The sequence below is a fragment of the Peromyscus eremicus genome, chromosome 12 (genome assembly GCF_949786415.1).
Source record: "Peromyscus eremicus chromosome 12, PerEre_H2_v1, whole genome shotgun sequence".
In the NCBI taxonomy this organism is placed as follows: domain Eukaryota; kingdom Metazoa; phylum Chordata; class Mammalia; order Rodentia; family Cricetidae; genus Peromyscus; species Peromyscus eremicus.
The window spans coordinates 1328835-1349609 of NC_081428.1; the positions used below are offsets into that span (position 1 = coordinate 1328835).

The 20775-nt window shown below is 43.2% G+C and overlaps 1 protein-coding gene and 1 long non-coding RNA gene across 3 annotated transcripts in view; one reads left to right on the plus strand and one right to left on the minus strand.

Moving 5' to 3' along the window:
* The window catches only part of Dscam (DS cell adhesion molecule), a 488931-nt gene that overhangs the window by 71730 nt on the left and 396426 nt on the right, over window positions 1–20775 (plus strand). The window lies entirely within an intron of this gene.
* LOC131922155 (uncharacterized) lies at window positions 14121–19380 on the minus strand. Of its 2 annotated transcripts, XR_009382224.1 has the most exons (3): window positions 19277–19368; window positions 17133–17633; window positions 14121–15378 (listed from the first exon to the last, which is right to left on the minus strand). It is a non-coding gene; the product is annotated as an uncharacterized LOC131922155 (long non-coding RNA). The 2 variants fall into 2 exon arrangements; XR_009382223.1 differs by lacking the exon at window positions 17133–17633 and having other exon boundaries at window positions 19277–19380.

The window sequence follows — 20775 nt, forward strand, 5'->3', positions numbered from 1 at the left end:
TTTTGATTATTTTGTGTTTCTTCCTGTTCTAATTACCCTGTGTCTGTTAAATGCAAGATACATTCTGGCAAACAGCCAGGTGATGGGTGCCCAGTGATGCATTTCATTTTAATTGCCTTTCCTGGTTTTTTTGTTTGTTTGCTTGGTTTTTTGTATCATTTTTTTCTGCTAAATTATGGCCCATGAGCAGGAGACTCCCTGTGGCAAGCAGCTACCAGTGTGTCCAGGTGCAGCCAGCTTTGCTTCCTAAAGAAAAACTAATGGTTCCAGGTCCCCAACCCGTAAAGAGGGACAGTGGGAGATGATTCCTCTTCTCAACACAACTGCAGCCAGGAGCAAGTTGTGAATCCGTGTCCTGCTCCAGATAGCAGCAACAGCCCATAAAGATTGGACTGTAGTTAATCATCATCATGCTAAGGAGTACAAGCTGTAGCATGGTCCTGAGTGCTGGGTCAGTGTTAAGAGCACTTGCTGCTCTTACAGAGGACTTGAGTTCTTATCCTAGTACCCTTATTGGGCAGCTCACAGCTGCCTCCGACTCCAGCTCCAGGAGTTCTAGCACTCTCTTCCTCCCTCCACAGGTATCTGCCTCCACACATACTTTCATGGGTGTGCACAACTCTCTATTCCAGTGTGCACATGTGCATGATGTGTGTAGTGCACATACATATACATACACAATTAAGCATATAAAATATGCATATAAAACCACCATAATGAGACATATGTGAAACTAAAAGGCTCAATTAAGCAAAGCTGTCTGCATGTTTTCTAGAATGGTGCCGGGGACAGCTTTGCTTCGGGGCAATGGCAGCTTTTTCCTTCCTCCCACTATGCCCTTCACAATATGCATTCCTACCTAGAGACATGTTGGTGGCTTTTCATTTGCAACAGTGAGGTAGAGTGCTTCCTTTTATATTTTTTTCCCAAAATGATTTTTATTATTCTTAAGGTACTTGGACATGCTGTGTGGTTTTCAAATATACTCAAATACTCTCTCCAGGGAAAGCTGTCTTCCTGGGTTCCAGTTTATCCATAGCACCCCTGCATTATTTTCATAGCCAAGTGGCCTCAAACCTTTTGTGAGACCTGTAAAACACAGGCAAAGGGAGCAACAGACAGAATATTAATTCCCAAACTACGTCTGAGTAAGCTTCTATACAGCTAGATAGCCAGCTTCATAATGGCCACCGAGGCAGTCTTAATCTTCTGCCTTTTCTGGATTACTTCCCAGGAAAGCCAGCATGGCCTCCTTCTACACCCACAAAGGTGGGTGCATTCCATGCCCCCACCCCTCCACTTACAGCTTTCTAGAGTCTCCCACCTTCTGTAGCAAGAGCACCTAGAAAGGCCACCCAGGCCTGCGTCACCTCCCTTGCCCTTTCTGAAGCATCTCCCTCTCCTTGTGTGTGAGTCTAAGCTTCACAGAGCAGAGGGAAACCATCCTATTCATAGAAATCTCAACGACCACCCCTACGGTAGAACCGTAAACAACCCCGAACCAGGTGTCATGGCACACAAAGAGGAAGTGAGCCAGGCTGGATACTATGAGGGGAGTTAACTGATAGCTGACCAGGTGTTCCTGCCCACTTCGCTATAAAATTTATGACAACAATTTCACTTAATTGCTGCTTCTGGCACTGAAAATTCAGTAGTATGTGCATATTTCAGCTCATTTTGGATCCTGTTGTGGGGAGAAACCCAGACCTACTAATTTAAAAGTCTGAAGCAATTCATCTAGTTTCAGCCATTTTACACAGGAGGATCACGGGAATTATACTGGGTGTGAACCAGGGATAGACTCTAGAGACAATAGTCTTAAACTAAGACAAGAGGTGACAGTTGGAGACCCAGAGTTGCTGACATGATTTAAATATCCCTAGCTAAAATGTTGCATTTCCCATTTTGTTCCTCACTAATCACTTCTCTGAAAAAATTTAGAAGTAGGGACTGGAGCAATGACTCAGTGGTGCTCCACTGGTGCTCAGTGATGCTCCACTGATGCTCTACATGGTGCAGCATCTACATGGTGGCTCACAATCATCTGTAACTCTAGTCCCGAGAGATCGGATGCCCTCTTCTGGCCACCTTGGGCTGCTGTACAAATGGCATGAAGACACAGACACTTGTACCTATGTATGAAAATAGAAGATTTTAAAAGAACAGTTTAGAAGTAGCACACTTCAGTATGTGCTTGGATGATCAATAGAGCTGAAGGGTGAGTGGAGACTGGTGGATTGTGGTATATGCAGCATGAAGGTGATTCTTTTAGGTGATTTCTTTCAGTACTTTCAGCCTCACCAGCTTTCTCAGCCAGAGAACCCAGCGGTGCCTCCCACTGTCTCTGTGGCCCATCCTGTGGCATGGAGCCTGCTTCACTGAGGCTGAGCTTCATTATCAAAACTGATGTGGGCAGAGAGCAGTTTATTTGGGGCTGTATTTCTTAGTTTTTCTTGAATGCTGGCTTAAGGAATGCTGAAATGCCTGGCAAAGGTGCATGTGTGATGAGATAGCTCCTTTGAGGATACTTTGCTCAGCACCTCTCCATTTTCCCTGGCACCAGTTACTGTATTCAGTCACAGAGTGTTTGATTGTTCTGTTTGAAAGATCCTCTGTGATGCATCACTTCTATGGCCTTTCAAGACCACAGCCATGTGAAAGATAGTCTTCCCTTGAATGACGGTGGCTCAGCACATGGCCTTTGACATCAGAATGTTGTGGAAGTACTACAGACTCAGAACAGTTTTGAATTTCAGCCTTTCCTTGGGCTAGCAGTATGAGTGTGACATCCCTTTATGGCATGGGTGGTGTCAGTGACCTGCAGTGTCCAGCCAGCCACAGCGTACCCTCCACTGTGTTCTGTGCTCCTGAGCAGTGGCTCTCTGGTATACTAAATGCATTTTGCACTTGATATTTTAAGCTGACAGTAGGGTTAGGGAAATGTGAGGTCACACCAAGCAGAGGCGTGTCTGTCATGAGATGCCCTGCGGCTAGGTTTCCAGGGCAATGCCTTATTGGCTGCCAATAGAAAGAATAGTTTACCAGAGTTTATTATGACTGTGTATATTTGTATATACCTGGTAACTTTAATAGGTGCTGGGTGGTTAAGAGCACTTGCTGCTCTTCCAGAGCACTCGAGTTTGGTGCCCAGTACCACATCAGGTGACTCCAGGTCCAAGGGACCAGACTCCTTCTTCTGACCTTAGCAGGCATCTGCACCCACATGGTGTAATACAAACATAGGCACACACAATACACATAGATTAAAATATTTTTTAAAAAATTCAGGCTTGAATAACTTCAATAGCAACTCTACTTCCAGCCCTAGTCTCCCTGGCTTTCTGGTGCCTGTTAGTTTATGTATTTGTCTCAGTCACAGGACCAAGAGTGTGGGCAACAGTATGTGGATGGTGCCTTCTCCAAAAACTCTCTACTTGTAAAACCCATTTTTTCCCACTGACCCTTCATTCATACATCCTAGGCTCCTCTCAGCTTCCTCCTCTGTCCATGCATCAAGGACAGCATGTAGCGGGCAAGACCTGACCAAGTTAGGAGACTCTGCCCATTCATTTAATTTTCATTTTGGCCACTGAGATTTAACATTGCTTTGTAGAAAGCTACCATGCCTGGCAAGCTGAAATGTTCTAGGATGATTCAGAATTAGAGGGGGCAGTGAAGCAGAAGGGAAGTTGGATCCAAGTAGCTCAAAGCCTTTTTTTTTTTTTTTTTTTTTTTTTTTTGTTAAATGCCATAGCCTTTCGTGGATGGCCTATGACTGATTGGAACCATTTATCTTGCTGTGATTTCTCAGCACAGGCAAAATGGTGACTGTTTGATTAGAATTTTCTTTTCCTTGCTGATTAAGTAAAATATAATTGTGCTCCTTGGGGGGAAATTGATGAAGTTGGTTGCTTTTAAAAAGCCTTTTAAGAATGTAAACATGGAGACCATTAATATTGTCTGTGAAAGAAGGTAATCTGGTGATTACACAGTGACCACTGCCTCCATGGAGGAGGAAAGGGCCACTTGAGTGGACCTGTGCCTTGATGCAGGAAAGCAGTGTACTAGTGGCCTCAGCACCCAGCACCTTGGCTGTCCCTTGGCTGTGTGATCTCAGACGAGGTCTTTAATTACTGTGCTTCCTCAAGTCAGAGTTGGGTTTGAACTGCATTGGAGTCCATATTCAAGCAAAACCCACTCTGAGCCACTTTGGGCACTTGTGTTTGGTCTACACATTGTTGATCTATTCCATGTTGGAATATGTGTTTGACCTTGCCAACATTTAAGTTATTAACAGTCATGTAAGAATCTAGATTTGGGGCCAGTAAGATGGTTCAGTGGGTAAGGCACTTGCCACTCTGTCTGACAGCCTGAGTTTGGAAGAAGAGTACTGATTTCCGCAAATCATCATTGTCTGACCTCCATGTGTGCACTGTGCCCTCCTTCCCCATACACAAACACAGTGAATAAATGTAATAGAAAAAATCTAGATGTTTAGTTCTTATTGAGTGTGCCTCCTACCCATCCCAGCAGCAGTTAGTGGGGACCCTGGTCTCCAACACCCTTACTCTTTCTATTCTCCAGTGTCCCCATCACCTTCTCATATAGCAACTGGGAAGTATTGATTGCTTTATAAATGTTTACCCAAAGTAAAATATTTCTTTCAAGAAAAATGTGAGACAGCATATTCTATGCCAACAATGTCTTCAGTATATATTTACTAAATAGTTTCCTTTTCTGCTTAAAACTGATCCAGCTTTCCTCAAGTTTGTCCTGATGGTATTCCGATTCATGGCCTTTGGCCCAGAGTGGGATCTGGAAAACTGTGGTTTGCCAAGCAAGCCTGGTTCTCACCTGCTTTTGTAAATGCAGGTTTATTGATTCATGGCCACATCCGTTCAGTGTGCATTGCCTTACAGCTGTTCTCAGATGATAATATCACACTTGAGTGGCTGCCAGAGGTAATGTATGTTTCTCAGAGTCAAACATTCTTGCTCTCTGTCCTTTTCCCAAAGTTCACAGACCTTCATTTTTAGCTGTCACACACAGAGTTTGGAAATTGTCACCCATCAGGTTTCTTGTTTCTCACAACAAACAAATATAGAACAAACTGAAAACCAGTGACTTTTGTGGGGCCATCAGAAGGCTGAAATCACTCTGAAATCTGGAAGTACAGATCAGTATAGAGAGTGACAGCCAAGATCAACCTACATGAGCAGGAACAAGTATGCATAACTTGAGAGTTAAAGTGCCCTGGGAGTCCCCACTCTACATTTGTTTCACCTTCAGGAACCTTACCGGATTATCACACAGATATGAGAGAAACTCCAGACTGTTGGGGTCATAGCAAGTGGAAAAAGAACCTTTGAAATAAGCCCAGTGTTCTCTCCCTACCCTATAACTATACACTAAAAGAAAAATGCTTTTCAAAGTCCTTTTCTGACCTGAAGGAAGGACAGTCAGCCAAGTGTGCAGCCTCCTCTAGCTTCCTTGCCTCACATGAAGAGAAAGATGAGAATGTGGGGGTCAGGGGGAACTTCCCAAAGTTGAACCCTTCTAGGGGCCACTGTGCTGAGGCTCAGACATGCTATAAGCTGGAATATGGGCACGAGAGCACAAAGCTTCACCTCCCAACACCTCACCACCACATCAGTGGGACCCCAAATAATAGCAATTTACCACAACTAAGAGAATGGCAGACAGAGACCATAAGCATCTAAGAATGAGTTTGTAGAGAAACACCAGGACAGCAGGAGAGGGAGGAAAAAAAAACAGATGAAACTAAAGTCTCTTGGACCCATAACCACAGTGTAACAAACATGGTTCCAGGGCAGCACCACAGAACCCCACATTCAGAGTCTTAAGTGTATTGTCTTCTGATACCCAGTAGATCAGGTCTGCTATTCAGTGACAACACATTCAGAAAATGAGAAGCAAGAATTCATATGGAAAGGAAGAAGGAACATCATTGACTAGGCTCTGATAGTGCAGGAATTGGGGGATTGTACAGATATTTAAATTAATCATGGTTAGTGGCCTGGATCACCAGTGGAACAAAGTAGATGACGTGACAGAAGCAGGTGGTGACAGAGGCAGGTGTGGAAGACTGATTGACAGGTATGCTCGAAACACAAATGGGACGGCAGTAAAGGATGTCTTCAGTAGGCTCACGGGCATAAGACCTAACACAGTGGAGGGGAATCAGCTAGGATGGGGATGCCCATATTGGCATTCCTCAACCTGAAATGCAAAGAGGAAGAAAAATGGAAAAAAGAAAATCTGGGGACTGGGGGCGGGGCAGTTACAAGAAGAGCAGCAAATGTTTAATGAATGCAGGAGAAGGGACACAAATGCCTGCGTGTCAACGTCTGAAATAAGCTTAATTTATAATCACCCAAAATGTCAATCAGGATGCTCTTCTGTAATTAAAGGGGTGAGAAAACTATACATTCATAGACAGAATGTTATTCAGCAGTAAAAAGGAATGAACTGTCAGGTTACTAATGGACATGGAAGAATCTTAAATGTCTGTTGTCAAACAAAGGAGGCCAATCTGAAAATGCTGCCTGACTCCAACCATATAATTTCAATTATAGAACATTCCAGAAGATGCAAAATGATAAAGTAAGAAAATCAGTGGTTTCCAGGTATTTGGGGGCCTGGGTAAGGGAAAGATGATAAGTGAAATGGGTTTATGGTGTAGTGGAAGAATGTTCTTTGATTCTGTCTTGTCTTATATTGTCAACCAATGCTCGGTGTTGCTCATTTGTCAAAACTACGGAGTGTAACAATGCAGAGAAGCTCCGTGAAAAGCCAGACTTGGGGATGAAGTGCTGCACAAGCATTAGGACTTGAGTTCAGATCCCCAGAACCTATGTAAAAACCAGGACCCAGTGTCACCTGTCTGTAATCCTGAAAGATGGAGACGGGAGGATCCCTGAGCTCACTGCCAGCCAGTCTGTCCAAATCAGCAAGAGATACTGCCTCAAAAAATAAAGTGGCAAATTTTAGAGGAAGACAGCTCTGGTCTCTGCATGTGCATACATGGGTTTGCCTACCTGCACTTACACATGTCCCCATCCCCACACCCACATGCACACACAAAATAATATTTTAAAAGATAGACTTTAATTAATATTGGTCAATATAGGATTGTCAGCTATAAGGAATTTATTTACTTATTTATTATTTGGTTTGTATTCTTTAATGTATTGGTTATCATGCATTCTGGACAAGCACAATGTTCCTTTAAAACAAATTTTAAGACATTGTTTTGGGTAAGTTGACCAGTTGTCCCTGAGTTCCTTGTAGCCAAGCTGGTATTGAACTTACGACCTCCTAGCTTCAGCCTCCTGAGAAGCTGAATTACCATTTTGTGCTGGTGCACCTGGGCATGGTGAATTTTATGGCACTCATGCTGTGTCTTCATAACCAAGGGCATTGTGTAGGGGTGTCAAGGCACAGTGATCCATTGCTCTTTGCTGTCAAATTGTCTCTAAATCTCTTATTCTATTGATGCGAAAATAATAGATAAAAAGAACATTTGCTAACCACCATCTAATGCTGTAAAGTTTCTCTGAAGCTCATTGGACTTCTGTAACTGAAAGAGTGAGAAAATCATGCATCTGTATAGAAGGGATGTTACCACTACCCCATTTTTTTTTTCAGTTAAACTCACAGAGGTCACATCATCCAGTAAAATCAAACTCAAATATAGGACCTCCCCACCACCCAAGGTCATCATAGGGAAATGAATTATTTTGATCCACCCTATCTACTGTTTGCACTGAAGACCCAACAGAGACCTCTAGTCAGACCAAAGTGGCTTAAGCCAGTGGCAGCCCAGGGGATTGCCTATACCTCCATCTAAGCGAGCATTGTGTTAGGAGATGGTGGTTTCTGAATCTGTTATAAGTTAACAAATTAGATGATGAAATAAAGCAATCAGTAGAAATGATTTTTTAAGAGTCAGTGTCTTGAGGATGAATGATTGACAAGGAGCTTCACCTCAGGGACAAACACAAGTACAGAAGCAGGCTGTTGATTTTGCTTCTTATGTGGCCTCCTGTTGACTCCCTGTTACTCTGTGATGGGCCATGCTCACCTATACATATTTATGACATTTTCGAGAGATGAGGCACAAATGAGCAATTTTATTTTCCCTGAAGAGTAATTTCAACTATAAAATTGTAATGTGAGCCCACCCTCAAATCACTTGTATTTCCCTTAAAAACCATCTGAGTTCAATAGTTTTTCTTACTGTGCGTATTTAATAACACCTGGGGTGTTGACTGGGAATGTTCAAGATGTTCTCTTGCTGGGAATAATTTCCATGGGGCTGTATGGCCTACCTGGTGAGCTTGAGGCTGTACACACTTTCCTGCCCTCTCACACAGACATTTGTTCCCTGTGTTATAGAACTCTGAGCAGACAGCACTTTCTTCATACCTGAATAAATACATAACTGTCAAACAATAATTCCTGGACAAAAATGTGGCCTTCAAGAACCTCCATGCGGCCTCAGATCCAGCACCAGCATCTATCTGTCAGCAAATATCAGAATTCTGGCTTTAATATGTTTTTAATAGCATATATTAATTATAGTTAATAGGTTTCATCAAAGCATTTTTATATGCATAATGCATTTTAAAATTCACATTCACCCTGTTACCTCTCTTATCCCCTCATCATTCCCATCCATCCCTTCCTTTTCTTGACTAGTCCCTCTTGACGTGATGAGTTTCTTAGGATCTTTTGCAGGACCATAGACATAGGTGGGCATGTCATGTCTAATGTTTCATTATTGATATATCCCTAGAAGGTTGCTGTTCAAGAGACACAATCTTACAGCCCTGGGTGTGAAGCTTACTAGTGGAAAGCATGATGGTATCATCAGCCTCATGGAGATAAGATGTTCCTGGCCATTCTTCTCAGAGTAGAATGTAGTCCTACCCATGTGTTGTGAGTCACCCATTGGGATGCGACAGTGTTGGGACTTCTCAAGTCACTCTTGTGAACCATTGTCAGGTTCAGCTTAGGAGATGTGTGAGGCAGACTGCTGCAGGCCAAATATGTGGCTCACTGTCATCTGCCTTGTATTGGTCTTTTTCAGGAAGGAAAATCAGGCCTGTGGGGCAATGAGAATCCGGATGGGCACATATAGAACAAAGAGACCGTGGCTTGTGACATGAACCAAATCTGACTTGATAAGCAAAGCTCTCTCTGACTTTTTTCTTCCCCAAGATGGAAGAATTTCATTAAAAAGTACCGAGGAGCCTGTAGCTCTTCTTCACCTGTGGGCGGAGCCTTGTGAATTCCCTTCTATTTATTTTGGCAGACTGATAGCAGGTCTTGTGTAGGCAGCCATATTGTTGAGAACTCATGGAAGCAACATCCTTTTCTGTCTGGAAGAAGCTGCCATATGACAAGCAACCCAGGCTTGCAGGCTCTTGAAAAGGGCTCCCTTGTGTCTCACCCCTGATGTTCCCAAGATTGGGTTACAGATGTTCCATTTGGGGCTGGGCACCCCACAGTCACATATTCTCTGCCTTTTAACCACTTATGGGTCCCTCTAATACAAATACACAGTGCAGTACTCACTATGAAATCCTCCCAAAACAAAAACTAAGTACTGATAAGCCATATGTACTGACTCATGTGGGAGCTGAGGCAGGTGGATCATCGTGGACTCTAATTTAGTCTAGGCTACAGAATGAGTTCCAGAAAAGTCTGGGCTATAAAGTGAGGGCCTTTCTTAACAAACAAAATCAAACAAATAAACAAATTTACCTATAAAAAGTTAACCAATCAAATACTACTTTTTCCTGGTTCTAAAAAAAAATAAGTAAATCTATGTTGTAATTCTGATAAAATTGAACACACAGGTTCTGGAGTCTGTATAGTTTTGTTATTTTCAACAACCTTATCTCTAATGAACAGCTTTTATTAGATATATTTATATTACTACCTTATTGGTTTGTGATGAGCATTAGCTAGTCAGAGTTCTAGTGAACAGGAGAAAATAGTGGAACATGTTCTCCAGATACATGCCACCCCTAAAACTGGTGACAAATTCTTCATGAGGAAAAGAAAATTGACCCTTACTTAAGGGAAAGATAAATTATCAGCAAGAATATACCAAATACGGATGTCTGAGGAGCTTGGGGATGGTCATCTAAAAGGGCACGTCCTGAGCGATGCTGTGACCCTGCAGCACTCAGATCCTCAGTGTGCATTTAGCGACAAGGGCCCTAGAAGACCCTGGACCCAGAATTAAGGTGAGGACCATAGGACCCTCTTCAGTGTGTGGGGTGCTCTGTGAGGATTGTGTGTGCTTCTGCTCATTCTCCCCTGAATAACATCAACACTGTGGCAATGTGCTCTCCTTCTTTGCACACCACTGTGTCCTGGCATCACAGACAGCCTGGTTATTATAACATGTACAATTCTACTCATGGGCAGCCACCCAGTACCCTCCTCAAGCCACCATCTCGACAAGTGTCTCGTGTCCCTTGCTTCCAACTCTATGCCAAATATGAATGGCTTTCCAGGTTACTTGTTTTGATTTCAAGTCAAAGGACTCATGAAGGTTAATTTTGATTGTCAACTTGACTGGATTTTGAGTGCCTTAGGAGACATGGTTGCTGGTCTGTTTATTAGACCACTCCACGATAGCTTTGACTGAACTGAGAAGACTCACCTGAAAGTGGGCATCACTACTCTGTGGGCTGGGGTTCCAGAATAAATAAAAATGAAAATGCAAGCTGAGCATCAGCATTTAGCTACCTCTGCGTCTTGACTGTGGCTGCAGTGTGACCAGCTGCATTGTACCATGGCCACCATGCCTTCCTCACCCACGATGGACTGTACCCTCCAAACTGGGAGCAAAAGTAAACTTCCTTCCTGAAGGTGCTTTTGCCAATGACTTTGCCATAAAGAGAATAACAACTAATACAACTGTCTCTTAAAGAAATTATTAATGCTTATTAATTCACAAATGATCAGAATAAGTCCCAACAAGTTTAAGTACCTTGCCCAAGGTGACACTTGTGTTTATCAGGGTCAGTTATTATCTAGGTGAGCTGACCACCCTCCCAGACTCCTGACCACTATGGTATAGATCTATGCCATGGTGTAAAGAAGATGAACAAGTCACCTTCTGGGGACTCTTGGTTCCGTAGACGTCTCCAACTCTGTTACACAGTGTGTCATTGTTACAGGTCTGGTATTGGCTAATATTGTCCGTTAAGGGAGATGTCTAGACACCCTTTGGCTTTTGGAGGTAGGGTCTTTCAATTCATCACACCTGGTATAATTGTTTTAACAGATTTCTGAGGGAGTATCAAGCTTAAGTTTGGAATGAAAAATGCTTTTAGTCTTCATTTTGAAGTACAGTTCAGGACTAATTTGGTCCATGAAGCATGTAATTGGTCACATAGTTTGTTTTGCACATCTCCTAGCCTCTCTGAACTTTAAGCTTAGGCCAGCATCTCCAGTCCATTAGTTCATCCCATGTTTATCAAATGCCTGTGATGAACTTTCACCAGCTCCTTCACCCTCTAGGAATGGCGAAAAGTAAGGCTGAGGTCTCCATTTTTCTTTTTTTTTAAATGCTGTGTGTGTGTGTGTGAGGGTGCACAGGTATGTACACATGTGTATGTGTGAGGGCCAGAGGAAAATCTCAGGAGTCATCTTCAGAGACTTTGTCTATCTTCCCTAAGATAAGGTCTTTTTATAGGCTTGGACTGCACTGAGTGGCATTCTCCCATTCCTGCTTCCCCAGAGCTGGGGTTACAGCATGCATCACTGTGCATTTTTACTTGGGTTCTGGGAATCAAATGTGTGTCCTTATGCTTGCAAGGCAAGCGCTCTATCTTCTTTGGTACCAGAGATCTGTGTTTTCACGGGAAAAACATTCTATGAGGGAAACACAAGACCAATTTATGCTCAAAGGTGATTTCTACAACTGTGAGGAAGGAATTAGCCCAGGGAAAGGAGGTGGAGATGTCCTAGGAGATGACAGATATGATGGTCATGAAAGGCCTCTGCAGGCTTCCAGGGAATATGATGTTTTAGCTAAGATCTGAGAGAGCAGAGAGACTCACAGAAGAAATACCACTGCAAGTGTGCATAGGCAGGAGGGAGTTCTGAACATGGGTAGGAGGGAAGAAAGGTTGTTTAGAGGAACAATCTAGACGGAGGACATTTTATAGTGAGGTGGGACAGACAGCCAGGATGTCATCAGCTGAGCCTTGTAGCTATGCAAACCGTGTATTCTTTCGAATGTTATTTAAATCACAGCAGGAATCTGTCTTACAAAACCAATGACTTGACCTTCCCTGCCAGCGTGTGGCCATTTCTTCTGATTAAAAATGTTAAAGTACACAAGCCCATGTGTACTTTATGTGGTGATTGACAGATAGTTTCCTAAGGGAGCTTCCCCCATCATCCCACATAGATGGCATCCAGTCTTGAACTCCTTGGGGGAACTATTGCATTTTCAGGGTAATCTTCCACCTGGAAAAAGTATAATAAAATGTGCCCTTAGTTCAGAAATGCAGCCCCTCCCTTCACGTGTAGCCTGTGTCGCCTTCTGAACACTATCAGGCCACTAGGGCCTAAGGTAATTGCTGTCACACAGGGTCTGTGTGAGCTCTTGTTCCTTTACTGTGAGTTTCTAGAACAGACCAGATGATCTCATCCTCCAGGACTGCCTGGTTAGCCTTTACAAAGCTGAGACATTGTCTCCAAGTATCCTGGTTCTTCAAGTATGCAGTCCCTTCCCCAAAGACAGGTCTAAGGAACCTGCATCAATCAGCTTCCTTCTCTGGAATGAATAGAGACCTACATTCCATAGCATTCTCACTGTCACTGATGGGTGGCTCCAGTAGGTGACAAGCCCTCCATGCTCAGTGGACAGAAGTAGAGTGAGACAGACCCAATTTTCAAGTTGAGGAAACCAGCCCTTAGCCCAGGCAGATCTGCAGTCAGTCCCTCCACCTCTCTAGGTCCCCTTATCTAAGGATGGTCATTGTCCAGGAGGCAGAAGGCAGCAGGCAGCCACATCTGTTTTCTAGATGCATGGGCAGCACCCTGGGCACCACGCATTCTCACCTATCTTCTGAGTGGAGGATGGGTGTAGAGACCTGGGGAAGCCAGTTTCTTGAGATACGAGAAGAACTGAAGGATCATCCCAAGCTCTTCTCTCACACTGATGAGTTGTCCTCATCCATAGCACACCCAGACCTGTGGTCTCTTCCTATAGTTATTCATCCATGCTGCCCTCTGTCTCTCTCTGCTCCCTGGCTGCTAGCCACCACCACAGCCATCTCCTTCTGCCTTTCTGAAGAGCAGATCATGCCTCATTTATCAGAACCTCTGTGTTCATTGGCCTGTCTGCTTTCAGAGGGAGGTGACTACAGATGGATTATGCTCATGGTGATGTCCCCAACACCAAGAACAGTGCTTGAGTACAAGTGTCTAAGTGGATGAAGATTGGATTGTTCCTATTGCTGCTTCCTTCCAAAGGGTCTTTACCGTGATCTGAATACTTATGTTCGCCAAGGTTTTTATGTTAGCAAAACTCCCAGTGTGCTGCTCTTATGAGCTAAAGTTTCTCTCTCTCTCTCTCTGTCTGTCTCTGTCTCTGTCTCTGTCTCTGTCTCTGTCTCTGTCTCTCTCTCTCTCTCTCTCTCTCTCTCTCTCTGTGTGTGTGTGTGTGTGTGTGTGTGTGTGTGCATGTGTAAGTGATGTGGGCGGAACCTCACAACTAAGTTGGGTCCCAGAGAACTGCCCTGCCTGGCCCACCACGTGGGGAAAGGCTATTGCCTTTCAGGAGCAAACCTTCACAAGATACTAAACTTACTGCCAATTCCTTATTCATAGACCTCCAGCACCAGTCTGTGAGGAATATATTTCCTACCCATCCAGTTTGTGGCATTCTGTCACATGACTTTTTAAAGCATGGCCGTAGACAAGAATCTGGGACCCCCAAGGGGTGTTGATGATGGCCCAGTCTGTCTACGGTGCCACCTGATCTGAATGACAGACATGGAGATGCCTAAACTAGATGGTCAGGATTAAGATATCATTCAACAAGTTATAAAAGGCAGATCACAGTGTTTCATGGTACTTTTTACTTTTGATTCAGTATATTTTTCTGACACTCTTCCTTCAGCATCTGTCAGTAGATCCTCAGGGAGGAGTAGGGTGTCAGCCCCCACCCCCCAACTTTCCAGGATGAAATGCTGACCTGCCCAGTCTTGCACAAGGCTTGTGCTAGGACCCACAGCTGCAGCGAGTTCATGAATGCAACTATTATGCTCTGTTCATAAGAGACCTTTGCAGAGTACATCTCCCTGTTCTCCAGTTTTTACATTATTTTTCTGCCTCTTTTCTATGGCCTAGAACCATTTTCTTCATAAAGATTTCTAAGCTATATCACCCAGCCCCAACTTATCAGAGGGTGGAAGACTACAGTATATCTGTTTTCCAAATGGTTAATGTTCAGAAGTTCAATAGTGAGATAGTTGCATGGCGATTGTAGGCTTGGGATTCTAAGTTCTGCACCACACTAGGGATACACTGCAGCACCACACATGGACAAAGACGACTTCTAAAATCTCCAGGTTGCATTTCCTTAGTTGTGATGCCTTGTATCTTAGAAACTGGGTGCTTTTTTTTCTTTTGATTTTCTTTAGGAAAAAACCATGAATTAAACATTAATTGGCTACCGAAGTCTCAAGATTGTATTTTGGAGGTAAGAGCTGCGAGGTAGATTGCTGGCTTTACATTGATTACCCCCATGGAAAAGTGACTTGTTGATAGATTGCAATTCTATTGTGAATAATAGTTATATTCATGGCTTTTGAAGAATGAGGCAGAAAAATAGTTATTTTCATGGCCTTTGAAGAATAAGGAGACATATACTCCTGCGGGGCTGTGATGTGTCACATGGACTAGCATGCCCATCTTCTTTTTCCTTACAAATGCAAGTCTCTAGTTCTTAGTTATTAGGTTGGAATATGCATGTCCTGAAAATTAGACCACCCAGCGGCAGTGGCTGATTGTCATTTCCTTTTCTTGAAATAGATGGTTTCATTTTCTTTTCTCTACGAGCAAAGTTTTCTGTCCCTGCCCTTGGTCAACATAATTTTCTTTGTCCTTATTCAGTTATCTTGTGAAACACTTCCCTGAATGTTGAATAGCACAGACTGAGTAATATCCACAGAAAAGTAAGTTCTTTTGATTTTTTTTTTTTTTTTTTTTTGGTCCATGGCACGGGGGAAGAAATCTTTAGGAGCTGTCTGTACTGTAAGTATTTAGACAAGATCATATTTATCATCTTGTAATCATTTTTATCCATCACTTTTTAGGAGCCTGCAATAAAACAAAAATAGCAATGAGAATCTGTTACTCTAGAAGCATCCATTCCATCTCATAGTGTTCTTATCTTTAGGTGAAATTTATTGCCTCTATTGATCCAACATTGATGTTGAATAAACAACTTTACCATCCTGGGTCATGTCTGAGATTAATTACAAAGGCAATATCCCATTTAAACATTCCTATTTGCTATGCTAAGAATAATCACACAGTTGTTTTTGTTGAGCATACGAAAGTATATAATATTTATGTTACCTGGTGTATGTGTAGGAGGTACACTCTAAAGCCAGCAGGATCCTGCCTCTTTCTGAGTGTTGAGGTCACTGCCAAGGACCTGTTGAGAATTCCTGGAAAGAAGCTGTTGTCTACAGATACTGACTGACAACTGCAGTAATGTAGAGAGGTTGGAGTGTTGCAGTTCTAGAGGCTAATTACCTTATCACAGACTAGCTTTAGCCCCCTGGACATCAATTCCTTATCCACCCCAGCGCCAGAACTAACATCCTGTGACTAATAGATAAAATCATTTTATAATCTATTAGCTTACCCAGCAAATAGCTTCCACCAACTTCACAGCTAAGAATGTGATCAGATGGCATCTGAGGACTATAGCAAAGCTTCCCTCATCTTGGTATACCTGCCTCTCTGATGTACCCAGCAACTGTATTTTAAACTTCCTTTGATTTGATTTAAGACTTTCTTTGTTCTGTAGAGCTATATAACTTCATGAGCTTGCTTCCACATTGGAACATGGAATTTAGGGTAACCTAAATATATGTTCCCAAGCCACGGTTACTCAAATTTAGCTGGAGAAGCATTAAACTATCCCTTATTCATTTTGATATGAGAGTCGTGCTCTTTGTGTCTACAAATCTATCTCTGTGGGTCCAGAACCAGCAGCTGGAGGCCCCTGTGGGCTGGCTGTGCACTCTCCACGCCCCCACCTTGGGATATGGACAAGGCTTTTGCACCTGCACTGTCTCTGACTTTCACATGGCTAAATTTCAGATTCTGCCTACTCTCAGATTTGTAGATGTCTGCAACATCAGCACCTATGCATCCAGTCAAACAGAAGCAGGTGAACACAGGCTGAGGGAACTACTAGACAGACAGGCAGTGGTACACGTGGTATGCAGGAATAGAGTCTTGTGATTGGTTGTTGGGAGCATGAAAATCCAAGATCACTTAATGCAGGGGCTTTGATCTTAGCCAAATCCACAGAGACAGCTAAAGTCTCATGGAACCATGACAGGGATTTCCTAACCCAAATGCAAATAAATGTTTAACTTTCAACTCCAGCTTAGGCCCCAAGGCTCTGTGAGTACATTAAAAGAGCAATCTCCCTTGTAAATTGGAAAATAGTAATTTAAAAAGAATATCCCAATGAATGTGTGGAAACTCGAATGGAGATACATGTTAAGTAGAGAGATATTATCTTGAGGTCTTATTAGAATTTAGGCATGATTTCTCAAATAATAAATTACTTATTTTAAATAAAAGCTGTCTCTTTGCATGTTTCTAATACTGTCACTAAAAGACCAAATGCTATAGTTATTTATTTATCCATTTAAAGTACTAGTCATTGAACCTGTGTGCCTCAACACATGCATACTTATCAAGCACTCTTCACGGAGCTGTAGCCCTGGCCCCTATTATCTTTTTTCTTTAAGTGATGGATGTTCATAAAATTCAATGTGACACTCAATGAATATAGAATTTTCCAACATGAATGTGTGTGAATCGCTTACCTGCTCATATTTTGGTGATGGAACTGGTGCCTTGTTTTCAACCGTGAGTGCTTCTTGATGTGGTTACAGATGCCCACATCATTTTTCTACTAATATTATCAAACTTGGGGGGCACAACCTGCACCCAAAGTCAGGTCTGGCCACTCTTCCTCAAGAAAACAATTTAAAGAGTCAAATACAAATTACAAAAGATTTATTCAATGTTGCCACATTGAGAAGAGGGACAAAGAGTCCAGCAAATCCCTCAAGTCTGTCTTTGGGACCAAAGTTTAAATAAAGGGCCAGGGAATGTGCACAACTGAGCTGTCCTGGTGAAGGTGTGGTCCTGCCCACCACTGCCCATCATTGTCCAGGCTTCATCCTCATCCTATAAGGTGTTCGGCCAAACTTTTAGAACCAGGTGGATTCTCTTTCAGATAGACAAGCTGGTGCCCTTTTCTCCTCTTAGCATGAGATTCCTGAGGAAATTTCCATTTCTTTGGAGTCCACTGTTTCAACAATCTGATAGATTGAGAGAGAGGAGTGTCTTTTTAGAATATCTTCATTTCTGCCAAGCCATCTACACTGAGGTCCTAGCATTCCTCTGTGGTCTACTCTTGAGTTACAAGGCTATATGCAATTATTAAGTACAGAGATTTACTTCAGAAACTGAGTCCAGCATACCTATGGACAAGGCAAAATGATGTTCTGGAATTTCTTTGCAAAGTTGTGTTTCAAGCATAGACCTTCATCTAAACTCCACCTCCTTTCCTGGGGCTGCCCACAGATGCACTGTCAGGGACTCTGGGTCAGTCTGAGGGTCTGCAGCTGTCAGCATCACCAGATGTTAATCCCAAAGATGGGAGGAGAAAGACCAACCCAAATCATCATGACCAGGTTAATTAAAGCAAGCAATTCATTAAATAAAGCTTTTTTATTCATGTACACTGCTGCCTCTCCCTAAGGTGGGGTTCAAGAGGTCAGCATTGGATGTGAGGAAGACAAGTCTTTTATACCTCAAGGGTAGGGGATTTCCAAATGGAGGATTTGGAAGGCAAAATAGGGAGGGTTATAGGAGCAGGGCAAGCAAGTTAGTCTTAATGTCCTCTTGAAACAAAGACATGGTTGTGAGGTAGACATAACAAGGTAGTCATAGTTATAGCAAGGTAGTCATAAGTGGTCATATAACCTTTTGAAACAAAGGTAGGGTTGCAAGATGGTTATGAACAACTTTTTGAAACAAAGACTGTCAATCCTGGAATAGGCAGTGCAGAACCATTTGTAGTTAAGGTTACAGGTGGGGCATAGCCTGTAAGACGAACAGCTAAACGGTCTTATAAAAAAAGCCCGGAGCCAGATATTGGAGTGAAAGCCAAGAGATCAGAGGAATAGGAAAAGCCACAACCAACCTCACCTCACCAACTCCTCAGCCTCCAAAGAGACCTACTTCCTGTGTACCCACATCTATATGCCTTTCTGTCCCTGCCATCTCACTTCCTCTCTCTGCCCAGCTGCATCACTTCCTCTTTCTGTCCAGCACTGTCACTTCCTGTCTGTTTGTACAGATCTCCAGACCTTTGTGGTTAACTAGTGTTGCAATTTAAAGGTGTGTAACACCACACCTGGCTCTGTTCCCAGTGTGGCCTTGAACTTACAGAGATCTGGATGAATTTCTGCCTCCCAAATGCTAGGATTAAGGGTTTGTGCTACCACTGCCTGACTTCTATGTTTAATATAGTGGCTAGCTTTTTCCTCTAATCTCCAGATAAGCTTTATTAGGGTGCACAATGAATTGGGGGACACAATATATCACCACAATAGGCCAATCCTTGAGAGACAGGTTTAATCATAAACAAGAATGAACCTATTTTGTCTTTACTACAAGATGGCTTTTAAGCCCAAGATGAAGGCTGACTGGTTCTGCTCCAGGCCCTGCATGAGACCTTCAGAGTCAGAAGTGCCTTCCAGCAAACCCTCCTGAGTCCAAAGAAAGACTGAGCCCAGTTAGAATTGAACAGACTTTAGTCAAAGAAAGGAAAGGTTTTAGAAACAGGGAGCATCCCAGAGGAAAGATGGTTTGGTATGCAGCAAGGAAGCCCATTCTGCACCTGCAGTACAGGAAATGACATGCAGAGATTGGCTGGTGGGTGCAGCACCAGGCTTACCTTATTTGGACATGATTTTGGAGTCTATGGGTTGGGAATGGCTGAGGGATGGGCTGTTCTGACTGGCTGATGTTCAGTTGCTTGGTTACCAGTGTATTCAGGTGACATCTGCCTATACAGCAAGCTAGGTTGCAGTTCAGAATACCCAGAGGCCACTTGGAGAGAAACATTCAGCAGTCAAGTATGGAGGCCTGTTTAGGACAAATGCATTTTCATTTAATAAGTGATTTTTTGCAATCGAAGAAGCAGGAGCTCTGGGCTAAGATGTCTCTGACCTTCAGCCTGATCACAGGGACTGATGTGTTCCAGTGCAGCGCTCCCATGCAGCGCTGTCACTCTCATTCAGCTGTGCTTCCGGGCCATTTCATTTCATCAGCTGATAATGCTAAGAGGTGCTGGAAGTGTTTTCCCTTCTGAAACAGCCCACATCTCTCACTATACTATAGATGAGCTAAAAACAGGGTCACAACACAGCTCGGCAGACGTTACACTGTGGAAAGTTTCTCTCTGACTCCTGTTATCCTGACCTGGTTCTGATGGGCTCCAATGCCTCTTATCACCTCCCTAATCATTTGTATTCTCACCACTGTGGTTCATCAGACTCTGCAGGATGGATATTCAACAATTCTGGCCCCATGGGTCCTGACTCTAGTGTTTCTTTTGGTCTTTGGTCCCAAGAACTTGGGCAGTGGGCAGAGCTCCTGGGGAGTATCCAGTGATCTGCTGTAGGTAGAGCCTTTTATTCCCACTCAGCGATGAACATGGAAGTTCCCTCCCCAATGCACACTTTGCCACAGGGCATCCTCTGCTCCACTTCTATCTTGTGCTTCTTTCTGGTTGCATAGGTAGGTGTGTGCCTTTCCTAGAGCCTCAAGTCTGCTGCTGCTCACACTTCTGAGCCCTTGTGGTTCTCATGGTTGCAACTCAAACTTTGAGCTAATTTCAAGGAACCCTTCATCTCCCTCTTTCAGTTTCTGCATGTTATCAATTTATTTGTATTTTTAAATATCACAAGCTCCCATCAGAATATTGTAAAAATGTTATTTTGCACATATCTCTCACTGTCTCTTTCTGTCTGTATGTCTCTCTCTCTCTCTCTCTCTCTCTCTCTCTCTCTCTCTCTCTCTCTCTCTGACACAAAGTTATTCTCAGTTGCTCCAGGAGTGACTGTGGGTACCAGGCTATGGCAGAGACAAAGAGGACAGTTCATACAAGGCTGAGATTTACACTCTGCTTCAGTCTTTCACACGATTTCTACTTTGACAGCCTAGCATCTGACTTTCCTGCCAGTAGGGAGACACCTTTTGGGAGTCATTTCTCTCCTGTTACCAATGAACTGCAGGGATCAAACTCGGGTCCTGAGGCTTAGTGGAAAGCACCTCTTATCTGCTGATCCAGCTCCTAGGCCCCATTCTCACTGTTTTAACACAGTCACGAGAAATAGTCCATCTTGTATTTATTGTTATTATCTGACATCACTGTGTATGCAGAAAAAAGAA